Here is a 16,111-nt window from a genome sequence, read left to right as displayed (position 1 = left end):
CTCGTTGTTGATTGGTTTGATTACTATTGTTTGATTGAGGTCTGACAAAGGAATTAAGATTTGCTCTGGGATTGCTACTAAAATTGATCTCATTGATTTTTTGATTTTCGAATGAGAGAACAAACTTATTCATGATTGATTCATTGTTGTTATCAATTCGAGTGCACAGTTGTTCAAGAGTGTGCAAATCTTTCACGTCCACTAAGGCCAATCGGTCTCGGTAGATGGGCCTCATTGTGTGCCACATTATGTCGAATTTATCTTCTTCAGACATTGGAGTGGTTCTGCACAAAAAAAACTGTTCCATGCGAACCAAAAAGTTGGAAAATAATTCAGCTTTCGCCTGAAACATTGAAAATGAACGCACTTTGATATAGTGGTCAATGTTACTTGGCAAAAACTGGTGTCTCAAGGCTTGGATAAAGTAATCCCAGTTTTTGTTGCGTAAAATCGGCCATTTTGCAACAAACCAGTCTTGAGCAGGCCCTACTAAGAGAAAGTGGGCTGATTCAAACAATACTTCTTTCGACATCTTCTCAGAGTGTGCAAAGAACTCAACTCTTCGAAGGAAAAGATTCAAACCAATTCCATTGTCATTTCCTGCATACTTGATCGGCCATTGTGAAACCGGAAGCGATTTTCTGCTATTCGAGCTGCTATTTGGAAGGTTGAAAAATAGGGGATTGTTCGACAAAGCTGGATTTGAAAACTGAGAAGTAATGTTGAAACCAGGTGGAAGAAATTCAACCGAATCCTTTTGGTCTTCAACTAAAATCACTTCAGGATTGAAATTCAAATCTAAATCAGGAGCACCATTTTGTTCCTGAACTACCGACGAAATTTTCTTCTTAGTACCCGTGTACTTTTCACCTGCTATCATTGGTTCGCGAATACTATCCAAATTTTCACCGTGCGTTACTTTTTCACGTTGCATTGCTGGCGGCGGCGGGGGAGGAACAATTTGCCTCTCATTATCCGGATTTTTCTCGCGCTCGCGTTTATCCCGTTGATTTTCCACAACCGAATCCGCAGTTTGCTTCGCTTTATTCTCATAAACTTCGTTTAATCTATCCCGAAATGTGGGAGAGATTGTGAGTCTACGAACTTGCCGTTGACTCATTTTATTAATACTCATTACCGGACTAGCTTCACCGTCAAAATCAGTTAAATTATCCACGAAATCTTCACTTTCAATGCTATGCGCCATTAGTGTCCTTTCACTTCACTATCACTTTCTTTTATTCAATTAACGAAACGATTACTTTGAGATCGGCCAATCTATTCATTATTCTAAAAAACTGTGTAAAATGTGTAAATTATAGTAATATGTATGGAAATTCAATGAAATGTAATAAGAAATTTGCTTAAAAATGAAAATAAATCTTAAAATACTAGGAAAGTTCATTTGATTTCAATTAATTTCAATTCAATAACACTAATCATCTATTTACATATTTACAATTCCTTGCCAAAACTCTGAAAATGCAAGGCTTTAATTCAAATTTCTTTATAAAATCCAGATAAGAAATTCAATACATAATTCAAAAGGTTCAATTCAAAGAAAACTATTATATACATATTTACAAAAGACATCCACCATTGCATATGAAAATTCAGAATTTGCTTTATTATAAGCGAATGACTCCATGATAGAAAAACTTCGTCAAGATGGTTATCCACTGTACAGTTACATTTACGTTGGGCGCCATTTGTCACCTCCCCAAAAGAAAGGTCGCATGAGACGGAGACAAAATAGGTGGAAAGTAGGGGCTGGTGGTACTGATCCCCAAGCACGTACCAAAACAGCCTAAAATTGGTTCGAACTAGCGGAACCATTGACGAAAATGAATCGAGTCTATCCATATTAAAATAAAAGCATACGTTTCACATGCAAATAATAAGAATGGTGTATTTTAGTACTTACGTTTAATTTCCGCTTAACCTACGATTACCCTACTGTGTTAGTGTGCATGGGCGTCAGTGTCGAGTGTATCCCGCGGCGATTGGTGGACAGCATGCTTGCCCGGACAGAAGCAAATTCACCGGCGACGTGCCAGCTACTCCAACGCTAGCACACCGATCCATGATCGTGCTAGGACACCTTCCCGGCCTGGCGCACAAGTTGGTCATGATAGAAAGGCCTAATATAGGAGACATTATGGAACACTTAATTCCGCACCACAAAAGACGATTTCAATTTGGGAAATGCTTTAGCTTCACGCTTACCGATCTCATTGTATCCTCCTCCTCTACTCCATTGTAGCACTACAGAGCAGCATGCATAAAGGTAGTGAACATCTGCGGCTATGCAATAAATTTAACGATTAACAAGATCTCTTTCCAATCACTTTCACTGCTATTACCTTGCTCTGAGCCCAATAAGCTTAATTAGCTTTCCACTTCACTTTTTGCCACAGAATTAAAAAATGGAAATTTTGTTCTACAGCGGTCAGGCTATCTCACGTCTACGTGCACTCCACGAACTTTCCTGCGTTCTGCCTGCTTGACAGTTAACCGAGAACTAACTAACCAGCTAAAGCGAGCTCCACTTCTACCTTTCGGTATGGATGCTGAGATCGTAATCTCTTATCGTCTGTGGGTGGTGATAAGAGCAGATGATCAGTGGAGAGTGAGATCCTCGGCTCTGGGAGTAGAGGGGCATACATGAGGGTTACTGATACATGATTATGGTGCTTATTGGTGCGCTATGCATATCGTGTTGGGCTGTTGGAGCACGGGATTCTCTCCATATCGGGAGATGACGAACATGTGTTGCATGGGACTTACAGCTGGATGTAGAGTGTGTGTTCTGTTGTTCTGTTGTGGTGAGTGTAGTGTATTGTACATGGTAAGAAAGACCTATGCCTTCATTTCATACGGCGACAGTGGGGAGCTTTGATTCCCTCGCGAGGCTGTTGGTTGTGAGCAGGTTACAACCTTTAGAACTGAAATATGTTTAGCGTGTAAGGAACTCATCGCTACCAAGACCCACTCATCATTAGAAAGGAAGACTACATCTTGATATCTCTTATCAAGAACATATGAGGTCTCTTTTAAGTTTGGTCCGGAGAAGTGATGGAAGTGACGGTTCGGTTTTGTCCGCTATCATACAAACCGATTTAGCTCCGCGAGCAATTAGTCCACAGTGATTAAAACTTACGTACTAAATAAAATTTAAAACCCAACAGCGATAATACCGTAAAAAACGTTAGAAGCTAAAAAGGACGGTTCAGTATTATGCCGCACCACGGACGATCAGTAAAGTGCACCTCAAAGATGATAAGTCATCGCAAAGTCAGTGCTGGTCGAGTTAGGCACCATTGGCCATAACGTGCAATTAATGCCGAGCGAGTACTTGTTGCTAATGAACATTATTACGACGTCAGTAAGAAGATTTTGTGGTGACCGACAGATATTTTGTGTTTTGTGGTGTTACGCTAAGACTGTTGGTATCGGTCAGAGAAAAGGTGCTACTCGCTCGAAGACCACAAACCAAAATATGCACAGTGTACCATTTCCCGGGCATTTTGGAGATTTGGCCATTCGCTATAAAGGCCTATACCATCAACCCCCCTTCTTTGTCTATTATGTGATGCTGTAGCTGTAGAAGAAGAAGCACGAAGAAGATGAAAACCATAACAAAGGAACTCCAGCATCGATCGCCTACAAGGACATCTGAAGCAGTAACGGCCGCAACGTACCGGTGAGCTCCATCCATCGTGAAGTCCATTTGAAGTCTCTAAATAAAAGTGTTAATTCTGAACAAACATTTGAAAAGGGCCCAAGAGGTCTTGAGCCTTTTTTTAGAAACGTTGCTGTTGAGCCCTTTTTAGCCCGCCCACGCAAACTAACACCACTATTAGAAAGATTGGTGTTAGCTCTTCCTGATAGTGGTAATGGTGAGCGTGATCGAGTTGAATTGGGCTCAACAGCGTCTAGCAAAGCCAATGTTTACCAATGTCGATGTGCCCTTTTGAAATGTTTGTCCAGAATTGTAAAAAGTCTGTTTCTTTCTGTTTCAAATTGATGTATGGCCCGTCTGAACCTCAGTTATTAGAATTTAAGGTTATGTAAAGAAAAATCTGATTTTCCATTGTCCATCCGTTTTTGTATTGTTCGGCTTTTCACCACTCAGTTCAGAAATTCTCCCGGAACCGTCCTAAAACGACCCTGAGATCCAGGTTAAACAAAAGAGGCATTGAGCACCCACCCCGGAAGTTGCCGTCGGCTCTAGACCAGCAGCTTGGGGCTTTGGCAGGTCCCTTCTTGGACCTCGCAAATATACCTGGACCAAAGAGCTTCGTATCAGTGTTTAAGGCAAAATATTTTACATACCTTCAATCAATATTTGCATGACCACAACAATTATCTAAATCTGTTGTTCTCGAGTTCGTTGAACATCTAGGGTAAGTGGTCCATTAGTTGTGGGTAGATAGATAGATAGATAGAAAATCTTTATTTGAGTTGTGGGTGTTCCTATAGTTGTGGTAGTGCTATTTTCACTGATTTTATTACATTTGTCACGGACTCGACACTGCCAATCGACGTATTGGCTTGTCGAAACACAAAATAGCTGGAAAGATTGAACGCTCTAAACGCTTTAAAACTGATGAAATATCACTCAAATTGCTAAAACTTCTCTTACTTGTACCAATAGTTGCGGTAAAGTGTTCATATACTGGAGGATCCCATAAGAAAACCACGGATACCGCAGCTATAGGAACACAAATTAACAATATACCGCAACTAAAGGAACAGTGTACCAATGGACCAATGCACGAGTTCATTCGTTGACGATTGAGCGGTACCGTGTTATTTACGTGACCATAGAAACACGTGAACTTGGCACCGCTCAAACGTCAAATTAGTGAACTCGTGCATTGGTCCATAGTTAAGGTATTATTTTTAACTGGCATGCCGTGGATTACTGCGATGAAATAATGTTTCTCATTAAGTTAATGGTTATAACTTGTTGATAAATCGGTAAATTTTGGAATTGAAGTTTATGAATTTAACAATCAATCACATTAAACGCCTAAATGTAATTGGCGAACTTTCACAATAAGAATTTCTTTTCTTTAGAATTGAATTTTAATACTCAAATTTAAATTCTTAACTTGGTTCAAAAAATTAATCTGGAATTTATGAGACAGTTTTTTTGAAAGGTATATTTATATAGGCTCGGAAAAAGTCGATTGTTTGGAGAAAAACCCTACAACAGTTCATCAAATATTTCCTAAAAATCCTTTTTTATTCATGGTATTATTATCTACAAAGTTAATCCAAATTTAAGAAAATCAAGAGCAGCTATCAGGCAATGCGACATCAAAGAAATTTTGATAATCGACATCTAATTATAGCTCTATTGACAGACAATGTATGTGGGTATGGTAATGGTCAACTTCATCCCACTGATCAACTACATCCCGAATTACGGTAACTAGTAGAGTAAAAGTCTAAAGATGGAATTTTTAACATTATGTTCAGCAGAGATTTCGAATAAGCGCATTTCATAAACTGATTTTTTCTATTGTGATTCACAAGCCTGTACGTTTTGGATCATCTAAAAATCAACTATAGACCTAGATCTAATCTAATTCATCACGCACCATGAAACCTACAACATAATGCACGGCATCTAAATATGTTGTCGGGAGGCAGTTATTTGCCATCTTCGCCGCCAAGGAGGGCAAGGCTCAGGTGGCGCTCAAAAATAAACGATACTGTTTCACATGGGTACCTAACGTGCCTCGTGTTGATTTATGTAAACGCCAACCGCGAGGAGGCAAAAAGTCGGAAACAGCATGATGATTTTTTTTTCTCTCGGTTGGAGGCTCCTAAACGGACGATTTATGTTTAACAAATAGGTTACGACGTGCTTCTATAGATATGAATTTTCAAACTCAACAGGTGTGCACTCGGTCGGTGTTCTATTGTAGCTCTCTGACTTGTTGGTCTGTTGAAATTTATGTTGCGTGCGGTATCATATTTTAAAAGCACTTAAATGTGTTTTCGCTGTCATCGCCAGAGGAAATTTCCTGTATGAAAGATGAGCAAATTGATGTTTGAGTTATACGAAATTGGCTCTATATATCATTCTAACAGATGTTGTGGCGAGGTCAATTAATCAAAAGTAAGAGTAGTTTTAATTTGCACGTTTATTAAACTTATCACTCCTTCACAAAAAAATACTGAAGTGAGAAATTGACACCTGATGTTTGTCGAATGTCATTCCCCGGTGACCACTTCTAATCAAGTTATCAATGTTCGATAAGACTGCCGCCAGTTATGCTTGACCAGACCAGCCTCCAACGAATGCTTCCAGTTTTCCTTTGATAAGCCAATCATCATTTCTACACCTGATAGCCCTATCGAGCAGCTGATTGTCCATTGTTATAGAGAACTTAATTTTTGGTCGACAGCTAGACTTGGTGATCTATTTTTGGGGTGTTCCATTTGGGCGACCAATGTTATCAATTCGCTGTGGTCTCGAACGTACCTACATTGGATATTTTTGGTATTCGAGACTTCACGAGTTAATTCCCATTTTTGCGTTTTATCTTTTTTAACAATTTTTATTGCCCTCTTTCGGAGAATTCGACTATCATCTCGCGTCGATCAGCAGCAGTGGCGGTTAAGTGATTGATTTAGCACAGAAATGAACCATATGCAAATGGTTGGTTGAGAGGACTTATTCCCAATCGTTCATAATGCAATACAGTTATTAACCATCTCGGAGCTTATCGATGCAGCAAAATCGTCACTAGCGATGCATTTGATAAGATAATGGCTGCACAATCCTTAAACTTAAAGTGCACTACTGACAGTGATCTTATCGCGTTTGAAATGGTCTCGTTAACTACGGCATTTGCAAATCTCAAATCGACTGCATATATGTGCAGTTTTTCGCGCTGTGCATAGTGCAGCAACTAGCAGTAGGTAGTTTCGAGACCACTGCAAACCATTGTCAGCAGGGGAAACATATGCAAATGAATGCCAAAATTTTTTTAGAGGCTAATCAAACTCCTGCAAGTCTAATTAGAAAGTCAAACTAGGTAGTTATAATAGGATGGAAAACGGTCCCTGTTACATTCTGAGAAAGTCACGCATGGATTGCACATCGATTGCGGTGGTCGCACCGTAAAGTGCTCATCAATCGCTTATCATTGGTGGTCGATTGGCTTGTTCAAACGGCAATGCTGATAAGAGTGATATTTTTAGAATTTCGCTTTGAAATGGCCATCGACAACTTAATTCACGGAAATAATGAATATAAAAGACAGCTACATTTAATGCGATATTAGACGTGAATGCTTTAATTGATCTATGTTTTGCTATTCATTTCATGCGAATCACAAATCCTCTTCGAAGCAAATCAGTGGAAAAAGTGTATACGTTTCATCTAGGCTTGTAATTATAACTCTTATCAGTTTTTGATTGAGCTTGACTATAGGTGAGACGACCAATAATCGAACGGTCGTCAGTTCAATTCCAGATGTGTGCCCTATTTTAGCATGCGATGCGAGATTGAACTTATATGCATGCTTTCTCTTGATTTCCCTGCTAAATGTAATCATTGTAGAACTATTACTGTTGTTGTGAATCATATGAGGGGCTCATCTATAACAAAACAGCACTGAGCATTTCACAAACTATCTCTTCTTACTAAATGCAAAAAGGTCAAATAAATCACAAAAATAATTCTAACTCATCAGCGCACATCCGTGCTGTGCGTACACGCTCAAAAAAGAGTTATAACTGGAAAACGTGAACTGTCAAAAATACAACGTGAACTACCATCATCGTTCTCGGAACTAGGCAACGCGTTCACATAAACATGATCTAGTTCACGGTGTATTTTTGCTTGTTGACGTCTTCACGTCTGCTGTTCACGGATTTTTTTCTGTGTACACAAATTGTATCTGCTCTCGGAAGTAACCTAAAGCAATAAAACAGGACTTCCCAGTGCTAAAAACAATACTTCTCAGTGCTAAAACACATTACTTTTCAGTACTATTTTTCTACTATTTACTTTTCGATTCTTGTTTAGACCCGTGCCTTTGATTTTTCGTTGGACCCATTAGCGAAAGCTCCTTTTTGCACCGTCAACCTCTAGAACGTCATGTTTTCTCTCGTTCATTCACTAAACATGGGCAACCATGAACAAAAAGGAATTGTGAATATCTGAATTCACAACTTCCTTCCAAAATAGTTATTTAGGCAACAAGTTGCAAAATGATGATTTTTCAGCACGAGTTGTACATTTACAAATACAACGAGTGCTGAAAAAATCGAGTTTTGCAACGAGTTGCCTACAATATTTCTTGCTATTTCGAAAAATGCCATTTCAGCTGGATGAGCTCTAAAAGCACCAACAAACATTTCAAGAGAATCCAGATGGGCACACATCCAATTCAGTATTTTTCAAGTTTTCACGCTCTCATCGATATCAGGTAAGACAGCACAAACAGTAGCTGACTACAAATGTTGGACTATTCGATTCCAAATCAGAATCGCCAGCCTGTGTACATAAATCACGTGGTCATTCATGGGGAGAGAGAGGGTCTGGCCAATTATCACGGTCAATACAAATTTTATGAATTTGTGTATGGATAAATGACCACGAGGGGGAAGGGGATGGCCTGGAATTAAAAAAAAAACTGATCACGTGGTCACAAACGAAACGGGTATATATTGTGCGTCTAGCTCTTTGTTGGTTTAATTCGTGTCAACTTTAAAACTCTGTGTAACAACTCTGTGTTCTTAGGTTAAGTTACAACACTTTTGTAGTTGTTTTTTTTTCTCAGGATGGCCATTCAGGCTTGTTCTATCTTTTTTAACCTGACTGGGAATGAACCTGCCTACGGCAGAAAATCCCTTTAATAAAAAGTAATTCAATTCAATTCAAATTCACTCATTTACACTTGACAAATTATTCACAAGGTTCATTACATTACAAACACTTTATTTTAAAACAACTACATTTATTTAACTATACTAACATTTAACATATGGTTGGCGTTTTGAATCGGGATTCACATTCCTTTTCCTTGGCTCCGTCTAAACCTTGTACCGACGTATTCTACACTACTGGATTCCCAAATCCACTGGGGCTTCGTTATCGTCTTCGAATGTAGCACTTCTTCCTCGATAATGATTCATGCTGCACTGAGGGGTTCGTCGATGTGACACAACACTCAGACAGAGACTGTTGCGTTTTACCTAAAACTTTTAAAAATCGCGAACTTTTTCTCAAACATCTTGAAAAGAAGAAGCTCATTTTTTTACTTATGACGATAAAACTGAATGTTTGTTCAAGGTCATCTTGAAAGGTCTCTCAAGAGACTGTAAGTCGACTGGAGGAATCAAAAATGGAATGGATGATTTACTTGGATTGTCTCCAGTATAAGTAATCCTTTTGAAAAAGAGGACCCAATCTGGCATTCGTCGGAAAGAGCATTCTCGAGACTATTATTTAGCACACTTTAACAGAAGTGATCTAAATAGTATTAAAGCTTCAGAAAAATCAAGACTTATGTTCGATCTTCGTGTGACATAGGAACAATTACAGAAACCTGGAAGAAATTTTCAGAACCCCACTCAGTGCCGTCGGTGTCAAAAGTGAGGTCATGGTACCAAACATGGCCGCATTGATGCTAAATGTATGATTTGCGAAGGTTCTTCTCATGCTAGGGATGTCTGTCCTGCGAAGAAAGATAAAACAAATTGTATGCGCAAATTGCGTGGGCAACCATAAGTCTAACTTTTGGGATTGCCCTTCTCGTAAACGATTAGCTGAGGCTCGTACCAGGCAGATAAACGGCAACTGTTTTCGTAGTCGGAACTTTTCAGGCAGAATCTCAAACAATTGTCATTTTTCAGTTAACGATCGTTTGCTTAACAATCAAATCCATCAGATAAATTATAATCATGCTCAATCACAAACAAATTTTCTTCCGTAGAATCTTTTCAATTTGAAGGGAAATACCCGATTCAACTCTTATGTGAATGATGTATCAGGTAACTTCAGTTTCCCCCCTTTCTTTCTACGGTTAACCATGTAATGATCGACTGGATAGAGTATGTGGTGGAGTTGCAATCATCATTCTTAGGCGTATAAAACATCGACTTTTTCGTCATTTTAAACTAAAGTTTTTCTATTGAAATACAGCTCATTCTAGGTAAAAAATTACTCTCATCTCATTGCATTGTGGGCATTCAAGCCATATGTAACAAATATGTAAAATGTATGTATCCACTTATTAACAGAAAATCGAAACTTTGTCTTAAGAAAATGCTTTTGATCTTTAAACAAATTTTTAAACAAAACAAATTTTCAGGCCAGCCATGTTGTATGCTGTACCAATATGGACTAGCTTTAATACCAGGAAGAAAACTCTGCAGAGGAATGAAAATTAAATTTTGAAAATGATTCTGAAGCTCCCTTTCTGGTATAGTACTAATGAGTTACATAGAATATCCAATGTTGAAACATTGGAACAAATGTCGAATAAAATTAATAATAATTTTAGACAAAAATCGTTGCACTTTTATATTGCCACGATAAATGCGTTATATATCTAGGTTTAATTAGATTAAGTTAATTGAAAGCGTTTTTTTTCTCTTATAAGCAGATGAAATCAACTCACCTGTAAATATTCTTAATTGCTACGGCAAACGAAATGTAATAAGGGTATTCACTTAACAGCGCAAACCACTGCGTAAGTCATGCTAAATTGGTTATCTGAAATGTTTCATGAAATTGCGTACATAATCAATGAAACCTTTCAGTATATTGAAAATCAATGGACCAATGCACGAGTTCACTTATTTGACGTTTGAGCGGTGCCAAATTCACTCGTTTCCATGGTCACATGAATAACACGGCACCGCTAAAACGTCAAATAATGAACTCGTATATTGGTCCATCGTAGAATGCTTTGGTGAAGTCTGTATGTCACAATGGGGATTTCAAACAAATAACAATACCCCGACCAACCAGTCTTCATAATTCTTTATAGATCTTTAACCAACGATGGCGATCGCTAACGGTTCAAAACGAATCTATATCGATCGCTATCGAAAATCACTGACTGGTTGACCGGGACCATGTTCCGAAAACTGTTATGGAAAAGGCTTTTATCCTAAAGACTGCAGGAAATTGTAAAAAACAGGTTTAAATACAAGATGCTGAGCAAATTGAAGTGTACACTTGCATATAAAAAATCGCATGTTGGCCATTCCTAGTCTACGTGGTTTCCGCTTACGTCCAGTCAACGTTGTTGAACCGGGCATATTGATCTTTGTAGCATGTGAGATAGGAAATGCAGCTATTTAGGTTTATTATGTAGGGTAGGTGTACCAATAATGGACATAATCCCCATTAAATACCTCAACGAAATCGCAACCATTAATCTCCCAAGTTATGCACATTCACATCATGGACATCTTCGTTTACACAATCACCATACACGCGCAAAAATATCCTGAGTGACAATAAACAGTGCACTGTCTTTCATTTACTGCTGTTACATAGGTTTGATTGTTATTTGAACAAAAATTTGAATAAAATTTAACCGCGATAAACATTAGTTTTCAAGAGTTATCCTCCTTTGGTGGACAGCAAGTTTGAATTCGAACAACAAATTTTTGAGGATGGTTTGACGTTTTCAGTGGATAACTAGATTATATTTCTTCGATTTGACATTGAAGAGAAGCTGAAAAGGAATATTTCATTTGAAATGTTTCAGTGCTAAAGTTACGCAGGATTTCATTTGACGCAGGTTTTAGTGAATACCCCCAATATGTTTTGTAACAAAATGTAAATAAATGCTTAATTTAGTCTTACCAAATTAGGATGTTAGTGTTTTCTAACACAAAGCACCTAGATGTAAGGAATAACTGTAATAAATGTAAAGAATTAAAAAAATGTACCTGTCGCTCCATATATAAATGGCAAAAAAGCTCTCAGTTAAAAACTTTGTAATTTCTCTTGAAATGGCTCTATTTTAGTGTGAACATAATGCCCAAAAAGACAACTGATCACTAGATAATTATAACGTGACCTGAGCTATGATTTTTGAAGAAAACCGTCTGTAACTGTCTGTACAAACTTCGATTCCTTCCACGCTTCGTTACCGCTAGATGTCCTTCCGCTGCTCGTAGAATCTCTCGCAGGATTCACGCCTCATCAATCAATCAAATCCTGAAAGGCATTTTCTCACCTACTGAGTCACTGACGGTGACAGAAACCGAGCGAGAGTGAGAGCCGTTTTTCCAGCCGAATAAAATATGGCCGCCATTCTCCCAAAGTCCCGACGACGACGGACGGCTGATTTATGGCTTGCAATAAACCCACTTTTCCCATGAGGGGCTGGGGGTGGTAAACGTATAGCTCGTTTGTGTCCACTCTTGAAGTCCTTTCCATGGCAACTCAGCGAGGTGGCGAGAGCGCGAGTAGTTTCTCTTGCTTTCCCGTACCTAACGCGACCACAATCATCGAAAGGGGGACCAGGACAAACAGGCGAGACAAAAGCAAGAAAATCGGAATCCTTTCCCATAACGGATTGCGATCGTGTTAAGGTGTAAGTGTGCTGTAGGTATTGGTGTCGCGTAAAATCGATTGCTCGAATTTGGTGGTGGTGATGGTGGTGGTTGTGGATAGGTTTTCCCTTCGAGAATGTGGTCGACGAATGATTAATGCATATATGCTCCTGTTTTCCCTCCAGTCCGAATGGATAGCTGTGTGTTTGTGAGGGGGATGCAGGACTGGATTGGATGTGGCTTTGGGTGAGACAGGAAACGATAAGCGACGGTATGTTGTGTACCAAGGTGTGAATAGGAAGTAGACCTAGGGAAAAGGCACGGCCCCTGGTGGTAGATCATTAAAGATTTATATAACTTCTCATTTAAAAGCTTGACAATGTGGAATATTCTGTTATCCATTTTTAAGATTTTTTGGAACGGGCAAAAACGATATGAGTTAGGAGAGAGGGGTTTAAGGACTGTTCATTTTATAAAGTGGACACCTTGTTTATGCTATATCTTTTTTATTTATTGATGAAATCGTAAACGGTTTTCTGTGTATCGTTCAACTATCATTCTACAATGTTATGAAAATACAGAAACTTACAAAATGCTTTCGGTTGAAGAACTAAATAGTTTTTGCAAAAACTCCTAAGAAAAACTGTTCGTCAAGTTTAAGCATTATTTTTCGCATGAAAAAAATCCTAAATTTAATGAACAAATTGTATGTTGGTATCCTTTACTATTCAACTTAAGGTAGAGCTTTTAAAAACATCAATAATATTCCATCAGTTCCTGATGCTGAGTCACTTTAGTGATCTATTCCTTATGGTCAAATTTGCTGATACACCATCTTTTTACTACCAGCAAAAAAGTAAAGTAATAAGCGTGTTCAAAACTGGTTTAGATTACTAAAGAAACTATATAAGCAAAATCTTGAGTTTTAACCGCATTCTTGGGTACCTAATTTACTCTTTATGGTCGTTTTATTGAAAAATCCCATACTTTTAAAATTATATACGCATGTTTATCGATCTAGAGCAAACTGTAAGCGTTTTTCTCAAAATATTTTGATAGGTTGTCTCAGAATAACACATTCTGAAAATAATACATGCAAAATAAATTTGATTTAATTCAAGCAGTGTTCCCAATCTTGATGATTGTCATTGTGCTTTGAGTGGTCTTCTGAAAATAAATTATTTGTTTTTCTATTGTGCTTAAAATATGACGTGGGGACTAAATCAGCAACTCTATGAAGGCGTAAGTTATTTTTATTATAAATACTATATTATTACTTCCGTCTGGACGTACTTTAAACCTTAAAATTCTACTCATATCAGTTCCATTTAAATTTAAGATATTTTTCTTTAAAAAAAATTGATAAAAAATGATTTTATTATATCTGCAAAATTGCTTCTCCAAAAATAACTTGATATTTTTTAGCAAGCTTCTAATTGATGATGCTTTCTAAGTACAACCAGTTTTTGAAAATAAAAAATATAAATTGTCGAATTTTCCTGCCGATTTTTAATAATCCTTGATTTTGATAACCTCCAAAAATCGACCGTTCTAAACGTTGTGCCTTATTAGTATGAAATCATATTATTTTGGTAACTTTTTTATTACCACAGTATTGTACAATATTAGTCGAACGATGTACAGAAAACCGATTTCGATTTCATTGATAAATTAAAAATATATTGCATGTCCAAAGTGTCCACTTTATAAAATGAACATTCCTTAAGGTCCTCTTGACCCACCCTTATGTACACCAATGATAGTGTACATCCAATTGATAGCCTTCATGCGCCGAGTTTACTAGTACTATCAGTGACATATTATGGATGCATTTGGGGAGTGCGTTTGTCGTTCAGTGGCAGTGAATTTAATTTTGTGAAAGGTATTGCTGAACGTTAGCCATTAAAAATAATCAGAAGTTGCAAAGAGTTAAGGTAAGTACTAAGTAGTGATATTTTTAGCAAGAATCGTTGATTGCGTTTGCATTACGGGTAAATTTAAAAAACTACGATTGAAGCGCTCTCGTCCGTAATGAATTTGCATTTTCATTCAAAAACTCATACAACTCCGAAGAACATGCGTATACACTCTCTTTTGGCTGGTAGGATTTCTAATGCAGTGTGAAAGCGCGCGAGTAAAGGGGGGTGGGATATCACTCAGTAGTGGGAGTACGACACATGCTCGCACCAAGGGTGGATTTCCAGTGAGAGTGAGTGTCGCTGAGTGGCAGCAAAATCGCACCCTAATCAGCACCGCACGCAGGAGAACTTTTCTCAGTTGTACGCTAGACGGAGCTGTTTCATAACCTTTTTCGAAGCGGGCTGCGGTGTGAATCACTATATCCTACATAAGCGGTGAATCTCTTCCGAAGGGACGAAGGGAAAATGTTCTTACCATCCTGACCCTCGTGAGTGGAAGTGTGTGATTGGAGTTGGGAGCCTTTGTTGGGGGCTTTTTCGGTGGAAAATATAAGAAAAAGTGGCAAAATTAAGACCAAAATGTAGCCCTGCATTCGACCAGTGATCAGTTGGATCCATCCAACGCAGTGAAATATTGTGAAAATTGAAGTTTTTTGCCGTGGAAAGATTGGTGGAAAAGAGGAAAATGTTTGTGTACTAATTTATCGATTTTTTCTGTTTGTGAAAATCACCTCAAGCAGTGGAAAATAGTCGCGACATCAGTCGTTTAGTGGATTTTTCTGAGTGAAATATTGAACCAGCTCCTATGGAAATCCTGTGAAAAGAGCATCATCTGGAAATACTAGACCCGAACAGAGTTTCATCAACTAAAACATAAAAAATATCAAAGGTGAGAAATCCGGTTTACCCCTTTCGCGCACCCCGACCAGGAAAGTACACCCCCAAAGTCTGCCAGGATATGAATGTATAATTAGATTACATTTTTTCCTCTGTACCCGAACCGAGCGAAGCTCACAAGTTGTATTCAATGAAAAGTGTTTCGTTCGCGACCGCTCGTGGAGCAGCAAGAATTTTGGTGGGTTTCCCTCACAGTCTCATCTCATTCCAAGCGATGCACCTCACCGAACTTACGTGTACCGTAGCAAGGTGAATCTAGTTAGTTTACCACATCATCTTCACGCGCGACTGATTCTGTGGCTTATCTACGCAACACCCCATCATTCAATTACCTGCACATGGGGGATAACTTTCTGCGATTCAGGATGCCGTGAAAAACGTATTGAAGCATTTTAAACTTGCTGCTGCTCAGGAAGATATAAGATTTCAACAACTTCATTACGAAGTTTTTAAAATTTACTATTGTTGTGGATTGACAATACGAACAAATGTGAACATTTTATAATCGCTAATTCGTAACGTATTTAGCCTACGTTTATATGGTGATGCCCAATAGGCCATTTTTAATTTTAGCACCAAATTCAAGAGGAAGGTCTAAGTTTTCGTTTAGTGGTTTTTTTCAGAGATATTTTTATTAAAAAAACAACAATTTTTAATTTTAAAAAGACAATTTTTGCCCATTTAAATGGTTTCTGTTTCTATGAGTCGCTTGGAAAGGATAAATTGTAAGCATATAAGAGGAAATATTTATA

The 16,111-nt window shown here is 38.1% G+C and overlaps 1 protein-coding gene and 1 long non-coding RNA gene across 10 annotated transcripts in view; one reads left to right on the top strand and one right to left on the bottom strand.

Moving 5' to 3' along the window:
- Positions 1-2,003: 2,003 nt before the first annotated feature.
- On the bottom strand, positions 2,004-2,909 carry LOC110679462. The gene is made up of 3 exons (XR_002502507.1): positions 2,364-2,909; positions 2,227-2,304; positions 2,004-2,141 (listed from the first exon to the last, which is right to left on the bottom strand). It is a non-coding gene; the product is annotated as an uncharacterized LOC110679462 (long non-coding RNA).
- A 294-nt stretch (positions 2,910-3,203) lies between these two features.
- Positions 3,204-16,111, top strand: part of LOC5568949 — a 279,330-nt gene continuing 266,422 nt past the window's right edge. For 7 of the 9 annotated variants that reach the window (XM_021854086.1, XM_021854089.1, XM_021854091.1 and 4 more), the window contains exon 1: positions 14,827-15,351. The gene's annotated coding sequence lies outside the window, so the exon portion shown is untranslated. Of the gene's footprint in view, positions 3,704-14,359; positions 14,478-14,826; positions 15,352-16,111 lie in introns of those variants that run through there. The other 2 variants (XM_021854088.1, XM_021854087.1) reach the window with 2 other exon arrangements.

Source organism: Aedes aegypti, chromosome 3 (genome assembly GCF_002204515.2).
Source record: "Aedes aegypti strain LVP_AGWG chromosome 3, AaegL5.0 Primary Assembly, whole genome shotgun sequence".
NCBI lineage: Eukaryota > Metazoa > Arthropoda > Insecta > Diptera > Culicidae > Aedes > Aedes aegypti.
The sequence above is the reverse complement of the archived record's forward strand: the minus strand, read 5'-3'. Positions and strand labels throughout refer to the sequence as shown.